Source organism: Scleropages formosus, chromosome 23, assembly GCF_900964775.1.
Source record: "Scleropages formosus chromosome 23, fSclFor1.1, whole genome shotgun sequence".
Lineage (NCBI taxonomy): Eukaryota > Metazoa > Chordata > Actinopteri > Osteoglossiformes > Osteoglossidae > Scleropages > Scleropages formosus.
In genome coordinates, this window is record NC_041828.1 from 21,428,814 (window position 1) to 21,448,365 (window position 19,552).

Sequence of the window (19,552 nt, forward strand, 5' to 3'; positions counted from 1 at the left end):
CGGCCCCTTACGGCTTCTCCGGCAGGTGGTGAGCCCACCAAAGAGTGGCTCCACGTTTTGGCTTCGGGCTGAGCCCGGCCAGGCCCCGTGGACATAGACCTGACCACTAGGCACTCGCATGCGAGCCCCTCCCCAGGCCTGGCTCCACTGTGGGGCCCCGGTGACCCTATACCGGGCGGGGTAAACAAGAACCTTTATTTAATAGTCATAAGTGGGTTCTGAACCGCGCTTTGTCTCGTCTGTCACCCAGGACCTGTTTGCCTTGGGAGAACGTACCAGGGGCATATAGCCCCAGGCAACATAGTTCCTGAGATCATTCAGGCACTCAAACCCCTCCACCATGTTAAGGTGGCGGTTCGAGGAGAGGACGAAGAAAGTGATATCAACAAAAACATCACTGACTATCGAATGAAAGTTCATGTTTTCGGCAATAGTCCTTCGCCTGCCGTCACCATCTACGGGCTGAGAAGAGCCATTAGAGAAGGTGCACCACATTATGGCGATGATAGTGTTCAGTGTGTGAATAGACACTTCTATTTCGATGATGGTCTCATGTCTGTACCAACTGATCACGAAGCAATTGACCTGCTTAAAAGGACACAGGCCTCTCTAGCGGAATCAAACCTTCGCCTTCACAAGTTCACCTCAAACAGTCAAAACGTCTTAAAGGCCTTATCCCCAGAAGACTGTGCAACAACTGTCAAGGACTTAGACCTCAGTGGAGAGACACAGTCCATCCAGCGCAATTTGGGCTTCCTGTGGGAGATATTGACAGACACCTTTACCTTTTCTGTATCAACAGATCCAAAGCCCTTCGCTCGTTGTGGTGTGTTATTCACTGTACACAGCATTTTTGACCCTCTAGGTCTGTTGGCCCCTGTCACTGTCTGTGGGAGAGCCCTTCTTAGAGAGCTTACTGCTGACCTCTCCGATTGGGACACTCCTCTCCCAGACGAAAAACTTGACAAGTGGGACTCATGGCGCAAATCACTTCACGATCTCAAGCAGATGCACATACCACGAACCTATACGGACATGTCACTTGGCAACACTGAGCACATTGAGCTTAGTGTGTTCTCAGACGCCTCGACAAAGGCGATTGGAGCCGTTGCATATCTCAAGACAGTTCAAAAAGATGGTCACACCGAGATCGGATTTGTCATGGCTAAAGGACGGTTAGCACCCAAATCCGAACCCACCATCCCACGTCTAGAACTCTGTGCGGCTGTTTTAGCTGTTGAGTTGGTGGACCTCATCCAAGAGGAGCTAGATGTAAAGTTTGATGAGGTTAATTTCTACAGTGACAGCAAGGTAGTACTCGGATACATCCATAATACCACTAAAAGGTTCTACGTCTATGTGCACAACAGGATTCAGCTTATACGCCACTCTTCCAAACCAGAACAATGGCACTATGTTCCCTCTGAAGAAAATCCCGCGGATCACATTTCAAGATTCCTGCCCGCCTCTTGTCTAGCGCAAACAACCTGGTTCTTTGGACCATCATTCCTACGAAATACCCCTGGAGAAAGTAAGCACACGTGAAAGATTTGACCTAATACAACTGGAAAAGGACATTGAAATCAGGCCAGAAATAAAAACTTACAGTACACACCTGATGGAGAACATACTCAATCCAGATCGCTTCCAGTGCTTCTCTAGTCTTCATTCACTCCTTAGAGCGATTGCATGCCTGACTCACATAGCCAAATCCTGCAAACAATTGGGCAAAGTTAGTGAGTGCAAAGGATGGCATTGGTGTAAGCAACCACGTTCACCCAAGGAACTTGACCAAGCTATGAATGTTGTCCTTCAATCTGCACAAAGATCTGCCTTCCAAAAGGAACTTGTGGCTCTGCATGCTAAAATGCCCATTCCAAAGGATACCTGTCTCCAAAAGCTTAGTCCAATCATCACAGATGGCTTGATTCGCATTGGAGGCCGGCTACAACATTCGAACTTAGAAACTAATGAAAGACATCCTGTGATTTTGCCTAGGAACAGCCATGTAGCCCTACTGCTGACATGCCATCACCATGGGCAAGTGAAACACCAGGGACGCCACTTCACGGAGGGAGCCATACGAGCAGCAGGGTACTGGATCTTGGGCGGCAAAAGGCTCATCAACGCAGTCATACATAACTGTGTGACATGCAGGAAGCTTAGAGGTAAAGTTGAGGACCAACACATGGCAGACATTACAGAGCGTCTCCAAATATGCCCTCCATTCACCTATGTTGGACTAGATGTTTTTGGTCCGTGGATGGTTACTGCTAGGAGGACCCGTGGAGGACATGCAGAGAGCAGAAGATGGGCAATCATGTTCAGCCGTTTAAGTTCTAGAGCAGTACACATAGAGCTGATAGAGTCTATGGATGCATCAAGTTGCACAAATGCACTTAAGCGCTTTTTTGCCATCAGAGGACCAGCTAAGCAGTTGAGGTCCGACTGTGGCACAAACTTCATCGGTGCAAGCAAAGAACTTGGAATGGATAAAAGCCAACTGGACACGGAAATACAAAGATATCTCAGCGAAAAAGGATGTGTTTGGGAGTTTAATCCTCCTCATGCTTCGCATATGGGCGGCAGTTGGGAGAGAATGATAGGTGTTGCTCGAAGGATTTTGGACTCTATGTTGTTAAATGCCCGCCTCACCCACGAAGTTCTCTCTACATTAATGGCGGAAGTTGCTGCGATTATGAATGCGCGACCACTAGTACCGGTTTCTACAGACCCGGACAACCCTCAGGTTCTTTCTCCATCCATGCTTCTCACCCAAAAGTCAGGTGCTCCACCACCAGTTGGTGACTTCTCGGAGAAGGGTATGTACACTAAACAGTGGAAACAAGTACAAGCACTGGCAAATCAATTCTGGACACGATGGCGCAGAGAATACTTGCCTTATTTACAGCGCAGACAAAAATGGACCACCCATCGCAAAGACTTGCAAGTTGGAGATGTGGTCCTGCTCAAAGACAAGCAGGCCAAACGCAATTGTTGGCCTATGGCAAGAATAAGCTCCACGTTTCCTGGAACCGATGGTCATGTTAGACAAGTCGAGGTTAAAACGGTTTAGCAGGGTACTGTGAAGACATTTTGCAGACCAATTACAGAAGTTGAGGTTTAGGTTGACCTGTAATATAAATATGAGTAGTGACCTTACTGAGGACCGGCAGGCAGTGTCATGTCTAGAAGACATTATTAGTTCATTTTTTCAGTTTTGTAATGTTTTTGTTTGTCAATAAAGTTCATTCAAAAATCAAGTGCATCACTTCCTGTTTGTCAGACCAGGAAAGGCAAGGAAGCCACATGGCCAGCAGAACAAGGATCTGATCGCATCCACAGGTGAGGATTGAGAAATTAATGTCGTAAGTGACTGGATTTCATCATTTAGAGTTTTAAGATAGGATATTAAGAATTATTTCATAAAAATATAGAACAATTTATGTTCTAAGAATGTTTTTACAAACAAACGTACATGTAAGCTGTATGGTTATGTTAATGTTTGCCACATGTATATAATGTTTTGTTATGTAACATAATGATACAGACTATTTTTGTAAACTGATTTTCTTTATTTTTTTGTATTTTGGTCACAGTTTTCACTCCATGTCTTGGTGAAGGAGTCATCAGTAAAGTCTCAAAAAATACAATGACGACTCGCCTCTTTATCTTGAATGGAGTTTAGCTTGGTGTTTAGTCTGCGGTTGTTACACCTTGACGAGAACACTAGAGTTATCATTCTGTCAAGTTGCTTTTTTAGTTTATCTTTTAGTGGTCCCAAAACTCTTCTTGGAATATGTATTACAGGCTGAACATCTTCTTTGGTCTGAATTTTGTAAGTGAATGGAAGAGCTCCCAGTCCCTTGAAAACATCTTCAAATCTGCATACAATGTCATTTGCACTTTCCTGCTGTGCCAATGCTACATCATGACTATTGATGCAGTACACTCGTTTGACCAATCCTAACTCCTCACAGGCTTTGTCACCAAGAAGGGAGTGATGATGATCTCGGACTACAACAAAGAGAAGGTGATGAATTTTGCTCTTGACAGGTACTCTGAGTCTGCATACACCTTGTGTGTCTATGTCCTGCCCATTGTAAGCCTTGAGCGACACTGGACTTTTCCGAATATTAGGCTTGATTTTCATCTCCTTTATGTCACTGATGCTTATGAGACTGGCCTTAGCTCCAGTATCAAGTTTCAGTGGGACAGTGATTCCATTGATCTGTAACGACACAATCCATTTATCCTCAGACACACTGTTCACATTTGAGACATTTTCTTGTTTTGTCTTATTGCTTTGCTGAACACTTTCTGTATCATTCCCACAAAGAAAGTCTCAGACAATTCTGTCTCTTCCACAGTATGTACATTTGTGGTTGATTTTGACTTACTCTTTGAGAAACGCTGTTTGACAAAGTGATTCATACCTTTGCATTTTGCACATTGCTTCCCATACGTCTCATAAGGCGAACATCAGATTTTGAATCAGTTCATACAGCAGGCAATTTCCCTGGATAATCTGACCCATGAGCGTTTGCTACAGTCCCAGCCGGCCACAAGGGAGGCTCCAACACCCTTGCGGGTCGGTCGAGGATACCTGGACTCCACAGAAAGACAGAGACACTTCCGAGAAGGCCTTTACCTCTACTGCGGTGGTGCTGGACACTACTTAGCTACCTACCCAAGAGGAGGACCCCAAACACGACAGTCCAAGGTGAGTGACCCCCTCCAGGCAGTCTCTCAGTTCACCGTTCCCATAGTCCTAACATGGGGGAGGGGTGCCCATCGGTTGGTTACACATGCGTTTATAGATTCTGAAGCTGCTAGCAGCTTCATGGATACCGCTTTTGCAAAGTCACATGCGCCGCTGTGACTTCATGTTACAGGTTAAGGCACTCGATGGGCAACCGCTGGGGACAGGGGTGGTGGAGTCCCAAACAGCGGAGATCGGCCTTCAGACAGGGGGATGTCATAGGGAGACCATCTCCTTTTTTCTTATCAAATTCCCTGACACCCCGGTAATTCTGGGGTACATCTGGCTGGCCTTGCATGATCCGGTGTTCTTGTGGAGTTCCGGGGAACTGATATCATGGGGAGAGAGGTGCACCTCCTCTTGTCTTTCTTTACTTAGTAGAACCATGCTGGTTGAAAGCCCTGACTCCACGCAGCCTCTGACTATGCCAGAGGAGTACACAGACCTCACTGAGGTCTTTAGTAAATCGCGCGGGTCTGCCCTACTTCCGCACCATCTGTGGGACTGTGCCATCGACCTCCTGCCAGGAGCCTCCCCTTCAAGGGGCTGGGTTTACCCACTTTCTCTACCTGAACAGAGGGTCATGGAGGAATACATGACAGAGGCCCTATTCTTGGTTATTATTAGGCCATCCACCTCACTCACCCCAGCAGGGTTTTTCTTTGTGGGGAAAAAGGATGGTGGTCTACACTCCTGTATTAACTACAGAGGTCTCAGTGAGATCACTGTGAAATACCCTCATCCCCTGCCATTGATCATGGCCATGCTTGAACAGGTCCACAGTGCATGGGTCTTTACCAAATTAGACCTTTGCAATGCATGTAATTGCATCCAGATAAGAGAGGGGGACGAGTGGAAAACTGTATTTAGCACTGCCCTAGGTCACTATGAATACCTGGGGATAACTTTCGGGTTAGCTAACACCCCCTCTGTATTTCAGGATTTCATTAATCACGTGCTGGGAGATTTGGTGAATAAGTATGTACCTTAATGACATCCTGGTGTTCGCGCCTTCTACGGCCGAGCATGTGACACACGTAAGACAGGTGCTCGGCCTCTTATTAGATAACGGACTCTTTATTAAGGGTGAAAAATGTGTTTCACCAGGACCATGTATCTTTCCTGGGTTTCATCCTTGGTCCAGATTGGGTGGCAAAGGACCAGGCTAAGGTCCAGCCAGTGATGGATTTGCCCCGTCCGACCTCTGAAGGCTCTGCAATGGTTTTTGGGGTTTGTGAACTCTTACCGCCAGTTTATTCGCGGATTCAGAAGCCTCGCTCCTCCCCTCTCTCCTCAAGGGTAAAAGGTCCCAACTCTCTTGGCAACCAGAGGTCCTTGAGGCATTCCAGGATCTCAAGCGGCATTTTACAACCGCTCCGATCCTTAAGCATCCCGATCCACCTCTACCGTTTGTCATTGAGGTAGACGCATCGACTGCGGGAGTTGGGGCAGTTTTACCGCAGAATAATAACATTTACAATTACATTTATTCACTTAGCAGACGTGTTTCTCTAAAGTGACTTACAATGGATACTATGCAGTATTGCCAGCCCACACAACTTATTCACCAAGAAACAGGGAACCCCAGCCAAGCTGTACCCGTGTGCATATTTTTCATGTAAGCTGTTGCCCGCCGAGTGCAATTATGACATTGGTAACAGGAAATTGTTAGCAATCTAGCTAGCTCTGGAGGAGTGGAAACACTGGTTGGAGGAGGCTACTCACCCATTTTTGTTCCTTATAGACCACCGAAACTTGGCGTACCTGATAACAATTCGTCGGCTCAACCCTTGACAAGCCCATTGGGCTCTTTTCTTTACCAGGTTCCAGTTCAGTCTCCTACCATCCTGGTTCCAAGAACACCAAGACTGACACCCTGGCCCAGCTGTATGACAAGGACCTGACCCCAGAAGTGCCCGAAACCATCCTGCCCAGTACCTGCTACGTGGCTCCTGTACATTGGCAGTTCACGCAGGACCTCCAGGGGGCCCAAACGGAGGAACCCAGTCCCTTCAACACCCCAAAGGCAAGAAGTATGTCCCTGCCAGGATGCGCCCACAGCTACTCCACTGGGTGCATGATGCCCCAGCTAGGAGATGGCGCCGCACATGGTGACTTCGGTAGAGTGCTCCTATGTGCTTTGTTTATTTGTTTTTATGTTATTGTTATTTGTACCACTGACCCTCTCAAATACAAGAGAGACAAACTGCTGGACATAAGGACTCTCACTCCGAGTGATTTGATCCCCAACCTCATTAATCCGATGCAGTTTTTGAGCATTCTAGTCGGCACGGCTGCTACATTCTACAGCAACCAACGTAAAACACAGAAGCGGGGTAAGCAAGCCGGCATGTTGGTAAGGCTCCCCAATCGGGGAATTTGTTCCCCGCTCCCTACTCTACACCTCACTAACCTTCTCTCACTAAGGAATAAGATGGACGAACTACAACTGCTCACCAAAACCAAGGACTTCTCGTAATCTGCTGCACTTTGCTTCACGGAGACATGGTTATCCGACCTAACTCCTGACAGTGCGGTCCACCTACCCGGCTTTCAGATTTACCGCAGGAATCATATATCAGCGCAAACAGGAAAGTCTAAAGGCGGTGGAATTTGCTTTTATGTAAACGAGGATTGGTGCACTGATGTTTCAGTTTTAAAAACAGTGTGCAAGCCCTCTCTGGAAGCACTATTCATAAACTGCAAACCCTTCTATTCACCACGGAAGTTCACATTGTTCATTCTGATTAATGTCTTCATTCCACCACAAGCCTGTGTGAGTGAATCTCTTGATCTGCTTTGCAGCCATATTAAAGGCATGGAGCAGAACCACCTGGACTCACTCCTCATCATTTTGGGTGACTTCAACAGCGCAAAACTAAATGATGAACTCCCAAAATTCAGGCAGCACATAAAGTGCCCAAGAAGAGGGAAGAACACTCTAGACCACTGCTACACAGTCTTAAAGGGACGCCTACCACTCTGTTCCCCGTGCTGCACTCGGCTACTCGGACCACTGTCTGGTTCACCTAATCCCCACATACAAACATAAACTTAAATCTGCCAAACCCACAATCACTACAGTGAAGAAATGGACAGATGAAGCCAAGTTGGTTCTGCAGGACTGCTTTGATTGCACCAATTGGAGTGTATCTGAAGCAGCAGCTGACAACCTGGATGAACTCACTGATGTTGTTACTACTTACATAAGTTTTTGTGAAGACACATGCATCCCAACCACCACTCGCAGAAAATTCAACATCGACACACCGTGGTTTACTGCTAAACTGCAACAGCTACAGAAGGACAAAGAGGGAGCTTATAGGAGTGGAGACAGGTCATTATACAACAAAGTCAGAAACATGCTAACTAAAGAGATCAAAACTGCTAAACTACACTATTCTGAGAGGCTGAAACAAACATTCTCAGCTAACGATCCGGCGTCAGCGTGGAGAGGGCTACAAGTCCTTACCAACTTCAAAGCATGATCCCTCACTCAGATAACACCCAACAACTGGCTGAAGACTTGAACATTTTCTACTGCAGATTTGAGGGGCCCATTAACCAGCCATTAACACCTCTCCCCCAGTCTCCACCCAGCCACCATTCCTCCCATCCAACTTTGATGATCAGTGAAGATGATGTCAGGCATCTGTTCAAAAGATTAAAGACAAGGAAGGCCCCCGGCCCTGATCAGGTGTCTCCATCCTGCCTGGAAACCTGTGCAAGCCAGCTAGCCCTCATCTTTACACAGATCTTCAATAGATCGTTGGAACTAAGCATGGTCCCATCGTGCTTCAAGCGCTCCACCATAATACCTGTTCCTAAAAAAACCTGCATCTTGGGACTGAATAACTTCAGACCAGTGGCTCTTACCTCTGTAGCAATGAAGTGCTTTGAGAGGCTGGTGCTAGCTTATCTGAAGGTCATCACAGGCTCACTGCTGGATCCCTTCCAGTTTGCCTACAGATCAAATAGGTCTGTGGAAGATGCTGTGAACATACGGCTGCACTACATCCTGGAGCACGTTGACTCAACAAAGACATACGCACGAATCCTCTTTGTGGACTTCAGTTCAGCCTTTAATACAACCATTCCAGATATCCTTCACTACAAACTCAGTCAGCTTTCTGTGCCAACATCCATCTGCAACTGGATCATAAGTTTCCTCACCAACAGAGAGCAGCAGGTGAAGCTGAGGATATTCACATCTAGCACTCGCACACTCAGCACCGGTGCCCCCAGGGATGTGTGTTCTCCCCTCTGCTCTTTTCAATATACACAAACGACTGCATCTCCGCGGACTCATCAGTTAAGATCCTGAAATTCGCCGATGACACTACAGTCATAGGACTCATCGAGGACTGCGATGAGTCTGCATACAGACAGGAGGTGGACTGGCTTTCTTTGTGGTGCAGACATAACAACCTGGAACTTAATACCAGTAAGACAGTGGAGATGACAGTTGACTTTAAGAAAGTACCTTCTCCTCTGCCACCACTGACTATCCAAGGAGTGTGTCCAGCACTGATTCTTTCAAGTTCCTTGGCACTACCATCTGCAAAGACTTGAAGTGGGGGGAGAACATCACTACCATAACAAAGAAAGCCCAGCAGAGGATGTACTTTCTCCGCCAACTAAGGAAGCACAACCTGCCAAAGGAACTGCTGTGCCAATTCTACAGGGCCACCACTGAATCCATGCTATGTTCATCAGTCGCTGTCTGGTTCAGCTCTGCCACCGAATCGGACAAGCGCCGCCTTCACAGACTGGTTAAGTCAGCAGAGTGCATCATGGGGACCAACCTGCCCTCCCTCCAGGACCTGTACATGTCCCGTGTCAGGAAACGGGCTGAGAAAATCATAGGGGACCCCTCACACCCTGTTCACTGTCTGTTTACCCTACTTCCCTCGGGCAGGCAATACAGACTAATCAAAACAAGAACTACCAAACACCAGAATAGCTTTTTCCCGGAAGCCATAAAGTTTCTCAACACCCTCCTATAACCTCAATCTTCACTGGACTTTTTACTACTACTGTACCCTACTTGTTCAGCATTCCACCCATGCGCAGTATGTTCTTACATCTTTGTGCAATATTATGTGCAATATGTTTCCTTATATCTTTTGTGCAATATCATATCCATGTGCAATATTTTCTCCAAATAACTGATAATCACTGCACTATAATGTCACTTTATGATACAGGTCAACGCATACTTTTTTCTATGCTTGGTCATTGATTGTATTATGTCTGCATGGTTTTATGTTCTGTCTGTATTATACTATGTTCTTGTCTGCTGCATTATCGATAATCATGTTTGTATTAGTCTATGTCTAGTTCAGTATGTGCTTATGTAGTCTGTATGTGTGAATGTGCACTGTAAGTTTGCTCTAAACCAGAAACAAATTGCTCAGGTATACTCGGCCAATAAAGCTGATTCTGGTTCTGATAATCACGCCAATCATCATTATAACAAATGGTATTAGCTTCAAGCGTACAGATTGTGTAAGGATTTGGGTGTCTCTTAATGTAATGCATAAATTGTACTTTTTTCTGAGATGTATGTTGCCTTGGACGAAAGCGTCTGCTAAATGAATAAATGTAAACGTAAATGCAAATGTGTCCTGTTGGTTGGGAAGCTGCCATTTGTATGTCATGTACATGCTTTGACTAAGTAGTGCTTCCTTTAGTTAAGAAACAGCTACATTATGGCGATTCCTATGTAGACAGGATGCTAAGAAATAGGTTAATGCTTTTGTTCCAAGCAGGCTGGACTATTATAATGCTTTATTATCAGGTTCTTCATACCAAACTGTATCCAGGCTACAGTTGGTACAAAATGCTGCTTCAAGAATTGTCACAGGAACTAGGAAGTTTCCCCATATAACACCGGTACTTAAATCGTTACATTGGCTTCCAGTCGCATTTAGAGTTAATTATAAAATCCTACTTTTGGCCTATAAGGCAGTACATGGCATTGCTTCAGTTTAACTTTGTGAGATTATTGATTCATATATCCCAGGATGATATCTTTGTTCATTGGATGCAGGTTACCTTAAAGTACGTGTGAGCAATAAGACCTCAGTAGGAGGTCGCACCTTTACTTATAGAGGACCTAAACTGTGGAATACTTTACCAGTTACTGTCAGAAATGTCCTGTCTGTTTCTATCTTCAAACCCAGCCTAAAGACTTACAGGTTTACTCAGGCATTCCACCTCGAAATGCAATTCCACTTGCCTGTGTTTGTTTTTACCACCTTTATACAAATGCATATTAAATTGACTTGTTATAGTGACAAATTACTAACTCTGTTCTTTATTCTTGTTGAGCATTGTCTTGCTATATAAGACTTAAGGAGGCCAGCCAGTGGTGACAGACAAATCCCATTGCTGACTGAAGATGATGACCAACTGCCATGATGGACGAGGCGTACCATGCTGAGCTAGGGATTCAAGATACCATACAGCAACAATATCATTATTACTCGTTAACTGGCTTAGAATTGTTACTTAATCTAGAATGCCAAGGAGGGGTGGGCAACCATGGCCCTTGGACCCCCAGAGGTTTTTTTCCCCCTTGATTTTCAGTTGGGAGTTTTTGTTTCTTTCCTCCGTGTGCTGTAGGCATACTTATAGCTCTATAAAAGTATTATATTATGATAGTCAGTAGTCAACTCTCTTCTATGTTTTTTATCTGATGTATTGCTTTTTCTTGCCTTATGCCTGTGTTAAAGTGCTCTGTGTCACTGTGTGAGAAGAGCACGCTATAAAAATAAATTGAATTAAATCGAATTTAATTGAATTGAGTACATGATCGATATACTTGATCTGTGACATTCTAATTTCGCATTTCTATTTATTCAATTTAAGATTGTACTCTCTTGTTCTTTCCTGGAGTTTTCTTAGTCTCTGATTATGTTCTTGTATGGTTCATACTAAACAGATTACCTACAATGTTGATTACACCATCCAAATCTTCAATCATCTGTGCTATTGCTTTTTGAAATACTTCGCCGACGATATTCCAAAAGTTAAACGCAGGAATCTGTATCTTCCTATGGGTATGCTGAATGTGTACAACTTGGAACTCTCATCATCCAAGTTAATCTGCCAAAACCCTTGGTTTGCATCTGGTATAGAGAAGACTTTGGCATTTGGCATGTTTGACACGACTTCTTCCATCGCAAGAAGTGGGTAGTGTTCTTGTTTTATCTTGTTTAAGTTTTGTGGGTTAAGACATATACAAATTTTATTTGGCTTAACTATTGTTACCATACTACTGACCTAATCTTTTGTTTCTGTTAATCTCACAATTACACCCATTTTTTCCATTCTGTGTAATTCCTCAATTATCTTGTCATTCAAGGCAACCGGAACTTTTCGTTCCGAACAACTGGTGTGACTGTTGGATCTACTTGTATGTGATGGTGTCCTGGCATACATCCTAAACCACAGAATAGATCTTCATAATCATTCAGTATGTTATTGTCCTCATCTGTAACTTCAAGTACTATTTTTATCATGCCTAATGTTTGACAATTGCTTCTTCCTAGTATTGCGGATGCATCTCTTTCTATGATTTGAAACTCAATTCTTATTTTGCCCTTTATACTCACATGTCAGCAGTTTCTGTCCCAATGGCGACATCTGGTGTCCAGAGTAGGTTAGCAACTTGCATGTGGATTCATTCAATTTCTCCTTTATGGTAAGTGATTTTAAAAGTTTTTAAGAACAGAACATTGCAATCTGCAACAATGTCTAGTTTGAATGTGAGTTCTTTGTTATTTATCTTGATTTTCTCTGTCCACTTTTCCTTATCCTTTTGCATTTCTGTTATGTTTTTTACTTTTTTAGTCGTCTGGACTTCGACTGTGCCTAGGAACACGTTAGTGTCAGTTCTGTCCTTTCATTTAAGGGCATGCATTTTTCTTGGTTGTTTCTGTTCGATTCTGCACATTTTGGCGAAATCATTCTTCTTGTTGCATGATTTACACGTCTGTCCATAGACAGGGCATTGTCTCTGTTCATGTTTGTAACCCCATCTACTACGTGTTCTTTAAATCGCTCTGCAATTGTTCTTCGTTTGTTTTCAGGAGTTTTAATTTTGTGCATGTCCACTTCTTCATTGGGCATTTTTATTTGGCTAGATGTGATTTCACAGCAAATATCAACAGCTTGTGAATTCTGCCTCTCTGAGTAGTCTGGCTCTTACTTGGTCATCTCGTATTCCACAAACAATTGTATCTCTAACTAAAGAGTCATGCAGCTCACCGAACTCAGTCTTTTGCCTTATTATTCTTCACGTCTGTACAGAATTATCTGTATTCTCAGATAGTCCTTGGGCTCTCAAGAAAAACATGTGATGAATTAAGGTACGGTAAATGTTGTGTTTACTCAATAAACACACTGAGAATGATTTTGTTAACTGGCACGTAGCCTCGTTTAATGTTCACGCTGGGTTTTTACAACCATGTGCTTTTTAGTATCTCCGCTAAATCCGCTTCCTTGTTGCCTCCGTATCCTTCCTGTACCTACCGAACACTTCTGCCCTCTATAGGTAATAACAGAAAACACAACTGATCACCACATCCCCTTTCCTTTGAAAGTAGAAACCTAGATAAACAGAACTAAGACATGATAGATACTATATTACAACAGATAGCCAAGTATTACAGAAACCATGAAATTCCAAAATTATAGATATTCTATATGCACAAATGCCACAGAAAACAGGCATCTACAAATTGAGTCTGTCGGGTTTCTTTATGGTTCGCAGTGATCTTCTTAGTACCGGAGGATCACTTGTCCCGGCAGAGTGATCATTGTCAGGTGCTATGGACAAGGAAGCCTGTGTGCTCAAAGGCACTTGATCCTGTGATGAGGCTTGAACCTCTTCTCTCTGATGATCATCCAATGGTTGGCTTGTTTCTTGTGTCTTGAGAAGACTCCTACAATTTCTCCTGAAGACCTGTCCATTTTCTGCCTTAACCATGTATGATCTCGGATTCACTTCTTCCAGCACAACAGCTTTCCTGTCCCAGTGGTTTGAATCCCCAAACCTGACAACGTCATACTTTGATAACGGTTCCAGTCTTTTGGTATTCTTGTCGTAGTTTGTCTTCTGTCTCTTTTGTAGCGCTTTTTGTTTCATTGCGATGTCCTTTATTACATCTTGCTTCATGTCACCTCTGTAAGGAAGTGTTGTCCTGATTTTGCGACCCATCAAGAGTTCTGCAGGAGATGCACCATGTTCCAGAGGTGATGCGCGATAACTCAGAAGAGCTAAATATGGATCTGATTTGCTCTCTGACGCCTTCTTGAGCAATTGCTTCACAATGTGCACTCCTTTCTCTGTCTTCCCATTGGACTGAGGAAACTGTGGACTTGAAGTCACATGCTGGAAATCATAGTGAGCAGCAAAGTCCTGAAACTCACTTGAACTGTAACAAGGACCATTGTCACTCATCACTACATTCGGAATGCCATGCCTGGCGAAAACGGATTTCATGTGCTGTATCACACATGCACTTGAAGAAGTGGACAACAGTGCTATCTCAGGGTAACTGGAAAAATAGTCCACTACCAAAAGGTAGTCCTTCCCATTGAAATGGAACAGATCAGTACCCACCTTCTGCCATGGATACTTAGGTAAGTCCACTGTGACCAAGGGCTCTCTTGCCTGCTTGTTCTGATGTTTGAGACAAATTTCACACGTACTGACCATTTTCTCAATGTCAGCATTCATCCCAGGCCAATATATTGCATCCCTTGATCTTCTCTTGCATTTCTCTATTCCAAGATGTCCTTCATGTATCCTGCAAAGCATTTCCTTTCTCAGGACTTGTGGAATTACAATTCTGTTTTATCTCAACAGAAGACCATTTGCTACACTGAGCTCGGCTCGAACATTGTAGAACTGTGGACATGAACTCTTGACCCATCCATTGTTCAAATTTGTAATCACCGTCTGCAGAATTGGATCTTTTCTCATCTCTTCAGCTATTTGCTTGGACTTCTGATCAGACGCTGGAAGGCTTTCCACAACAAGATTCACATGCATGTCCACATCAACTTCAGTAGAGCTCACTTCATGCGATTTGCATGCTGATGGTGCGCGAGACAATGCATCAGCTAAGACAATGTACTTCCCTGGAGTGTATACTAGTTCAAAGTCATAACACTGCAGTCTCATCATTAGACGCTGAATGCGTGGAGACATCTCATTCAGATTCTTTCGAATGATTGCTATTAAAGGCTTGTGATCTGTTTCAGCAGTGAATGATGGTAAACCATATACGTAGTCATGAAATCTCTCAAATACAAACACAAGTCCCAAGCACTCTTTCTCTATCTGAGCATATCGGCTTTCAGATTGTGACATTGTTCTGGAGGCATAAGCTACTGGTTTCCAGCCGTGAGCCTCTTCTTGGAGCAAGACTGCACCTAGCCCATATTTTGATGCATCTGTGGAGATTTTGATCTTCTTGGATGCATCAAAGTATACAAGAACTGGTGCCGTTGTTAACGTTGACTTGAGGATATTCCATTCTTCCTCATGCTTGCTTGTCCATTGAAACTCGTTTTTGTGACTCAGCAGTTCCCTGAGTCTAGCTGTTTTTGTGGAGAGATTTGGAATGAATTTACCAACAAAGTTCACCATCCCCATGATCCGCAGCACACCTTTCTTATCCACTGGACTCGGCATGTCAAGGATTGCCTGTATTTTACTTCTATCAGGCCCAACACCATGTCCTGACAACTTGTCACCCAGAAAGGTAATTTCAGTGACACCAAACTGACACTTGGCTTTGTTGAGTCGAAGTCCATATTCCCTAATTCTTAGAAGTAGCTTCAGAAGCCTCTCATTGTGCTCCTGTAATGACAATCCCCATACCACTATGTCATCAACATATGCACGAACTCCACTAAGTCCTTCTATGATGTGCTCCATGGCACGATGAAAGATTTCAGATGCTGATATTATGCCAAAGGGGAGTCGTAGGAAGGAATAACGTCCAAATGGTGAGTTGAATGTGCAGTATTTGGTGCTGTCCTCGTGAAGTTTTAATTGCCAGAACCCTTGAGAAGCATCAAGTTTGCTGAAATACTTAGCACCAGCCATCTCACTGGTAATCTCCTCACGCTTTGGAATCTGGTAATGTTCTCTTTTTATATTTGCATTTAAATCTCGAGGATCCATGCATATCCTCAAATCACCATTCCTCTTTTTGACACAAACCATGGAGTTCACCCAGTCTGTGGGTTCCTCCACTTTCTTTATAACTCCCAGAGCTGTCATCCTGTCAAGCTCCTCTTTTAGTTTATCTTTTAGTGGTGCTGAAACTCTTCTTGGAGCATGTATCACAGGCTGAGCATCTTCTCTAAGCTGAATTTTGTAAGTGAATGGGAGAGCTCCCAGCCCCTTGAAAACATCTTCAAATTTGCAGACAATATCATTTGCAGTTTCCTGTTGTGCCAATGCTACATCATGACTATTGATGCAATACACTCGTTTGACGAATCCTAACTCCTCACAGGCTTTGTCACCAAGAAGGGAGTGATGATCATCTGGGACTACAACAAAGACAAGGCGATGAATTTTGCTCTTTACACGTACTTTGAGTCTACACACACCTTGAGTCTTTATGTCCTGCCCATTGTAAGCTTTAAGCGACACTGGACTTTTCCGAATATGAGGTCTAATTTTCATCTCCCTTATGTCACTTGTGCTTATCAGATTGGCCTTAGCTCCAGTATCAAGTTTCAGTGAGACAATGGACCCATTTATTTCTAATGACACAATCCATTTATCCCCAGACACACCGTCCACATTTGAGACATTTTCTTCTTCAGTCTCATTGCTTCACCGAACACTTTCTGTATCACCGTTGATCATTTCCACAAAGAAAGAAAGTCTCTGAAAATTCCGTCTCTTCCACAGCATGCACATTAACATTTGTTGTTGACTTCGACTTATTCTTCTTTGAGAAACAGTGTTTGGCAAAGTGGTTCATACCTTTGCATTTCGCACATTGCTTCCCATAAGCCGGGCATCGCCTGGGTTCATGCACCGAACCACATCTTTTACAACTGAACGTCTCAGTACCCGTCCTCGGCGTGGATCGTTCGCTTCGCTTTTTCATTTGTGGAGTAACAGCGCCGACTACTGGACTGTCAGCAACAGCAGCGCCCACTTTGTCACCGAAAGTTTTCGAATGCAGCAAAGCAAGTTCACTCGCATGACAAATCTTAACAGCATCATCTAACGTTAGCTCCACTTCCCTAAGCAGTCTTTCCCTCACTTTCTTCTCGTGAATGCCAAAGACAATTTGATCCCTAATCAGCGAATCAGTCAAAACACACACACACACACACACACACACACACACACACACACACACACACACACACACACACACACACACACACACTTTCAGAACCGCTCGTCCCATACGGGGTCACGGGGGAACCGGAGCCAACCCGGTAACACAGGGCGTAAGGCCGGAGGGGGAGGGGACACACCCAGAACGGGACGCCAGTCCGTCGCAAGGCACCCCAAGCAGGACTCGAACCCCCGACCCACTGGAGAGTAGGACTGTGGTCCAACCCACTGCGCCACCGCGCCACCGCACCCCCTTCAGTCAAAACAGTTGCACGTTTTTCGCTTTTTAGCTTCAGGTCAGTTAAGAAAGAGTCGAAGCTTTCTCCTTGAATCTGAACGCGCGAGCTGAACACATACCTCTCGTACGTCTCATTTTTCTTGGGCAAGCAGTGCTCGTCAAATTTCTTGACGACTTCCTCAAATACCTCGCCATCCCCAGGTCTTGCGAAGGTGAAGGTGTTGTACACGTCTAGTGCCTGAGGTCCAGCCACCATCAGAAGCAACGCAATCTTTCGTGCATCCGGCTTGTTATCCAGCCCAACCGCTTGCATGTACAGCGAGAAATTGCTGCTTGAACGCCCGCCAGCTGCTGTCGACGTTCCCGGTTAGTTTCAAGGACTCAGGTGGTTTAACAGCATCCATCGTATTGGTACTCCTCGCGTTTGTCAGCTGCTCAGAGTCAGAGCACTCCTGGTACCACGTTGTGTTTACTTAATAAACACACTGAGAATGATTTTGTTAACTGGCACGTAGCCTCGTTTAATGTTCACGCTGGGTTTTTACAACCATGTGCTTTTTAGTATCTCCGCTAAATCCGCTTCCTTGTTGCCTCCGTATCCTTCCTGTACCTACCGAACACTTCTGCCCTCTATAGGTAATAACAGAAAACACAACTGATCACCACAGTAAAGTTACTAAATTCATTGAGAAAAGAGGAATGCGGTCCAGGTGGATGGTAGATAGTAGACAAGGAATATAATTATACTGGATTTTGACTTAAAATATAGCTCTAGTCTAGAACTTCAACTGAGGCAAGATTATCATGATTTCTCTGTGTTACTTGTAATCTATTATTGAAAAGAACGCCGACTCCACCTCCGCGACGTACAGAATGAGATTTACGGAAATAATTAAATATCCGTCCAGAGCAGCTTCTATTAGCAGAATCGTATCGGACTCACCGAACCAGGTTGGTAAGAAAGAATTGACCGTAACTTAATATTAAGGCGTTTACTAGAATAGCTTTACTTGTTAGTGAACGAATATTTAACAGACAGCGTTTTAATTTTTATATTACAGTTTGGACTCTTTGGTAAATTGAGAATGTCTGTTTTAAGGTATTTTAATTAAGTGTAAGCGTTCCTATCAGTAAGTAAGTCCACACCTTCACCTTGGTCTTATAATTGTTTGTCTGTATTAGAGCCCTCAAAATAATTTACTGCCTTCTTTAGTTAATTAGAGAGTTTAGCACGGACTTAACAGTGAAGAGGAATACTTTTGCTGGAACACAAATGGGCATGGTTCCATTTTTAAAATGAGCTTACGGTGAATACAGAACAACATGACTGGAAATTCTGTGAACAGGCTATGCTGCTGATCCAATTAAACATTTTAGCATGTGGGTGGATTTTAATTATTTATACAGTGGATGCAGGTTTAACACCAGCTCAATCCACATTTATTCTGATTATGCAAGTATGGTTATATTAAATAGCACCATGTTTATATGTCTGTTACAATCACTGTACTTTATTTTACAATACAGAAGGTGATTTACATGACATAGCATATAGCATGAGGAATCAACAACATCATACTGATGTTGTTCTATATTTAAAACAATTACAAGTGAAGAGGCTAGCATTACTGTTATAACAGTGCTGAGGGGGGGTGATGTGGATTAATGTAAATAGTTGATGTTAGCATCTACGACTGCAGCAGAGATGGCGGCGGAGGCAACAATAACCTCACCTGCAGAAGAGGCGGCCGAGCATTAAAAGAGGAGAACCGTTGCCCCGGGAAGATCTTTAGAAGATGAGGAGCAGTCCATCAGAGGCTTGGGGTCTAAATAAACAGGAGCAAGACCACAGCAACCGGAGTTGAAACAGAGACCCTCCTCAAGCACATGGCCTTGTATAAGGCCCTGATTGAAAGGAGAGAAACCTGAGTTCTTTTTGGAGCTTGAAGAAAGCACGTGGGCTAGGATTGAGCCAAAGGAGCTAAACTACCACCTGTAAAACTTGAACTGGCATTGTTTAAAAAAGTAAGTTGCTGGTCAAAGTGGTCCTGTACAGGCACAAACTGACCCAGCCACCCACTCTGCCCAAAATTCCAGTGTGGCGAGAGTGAAACTCTCACACGTGCTTTTTGGGACTGCGGACTAGGGCTGGAGGTTTGGCATCTGG

At 44.1% G+C, this 19,552-nt stretch overlaps 1 long non-coding RNA gene across 2 annotated transcripts in view; it reads right to left on the reverse strand.

Annotated features, from left to right (window-relative positions):
- The window catches only part of LOC114909401 (uncharacterized), a 33,820-nt gene extending 16,267 nt beyond the window's left edge, over window positions 1-17,553 (reverse strand). For both annotated transcript variants that reach the window (XR_003797285.1, XR_003797284.1), the window contains exons 1-2: window positions 17,505-17,553; window positions 1,616-1,713 (exon numbers count right to left, since the gene is read on the reverse strand). This is a non-coding gene — a long non-coding RNA (uncharacterized LOC114909401). The remainder of the gene's footprint in view (window positions 1-1,615; window positions 1,714-17,504) is intronic.
- Window positions 17,554-19,552: the final 1,999 nt, after the last annotated feature.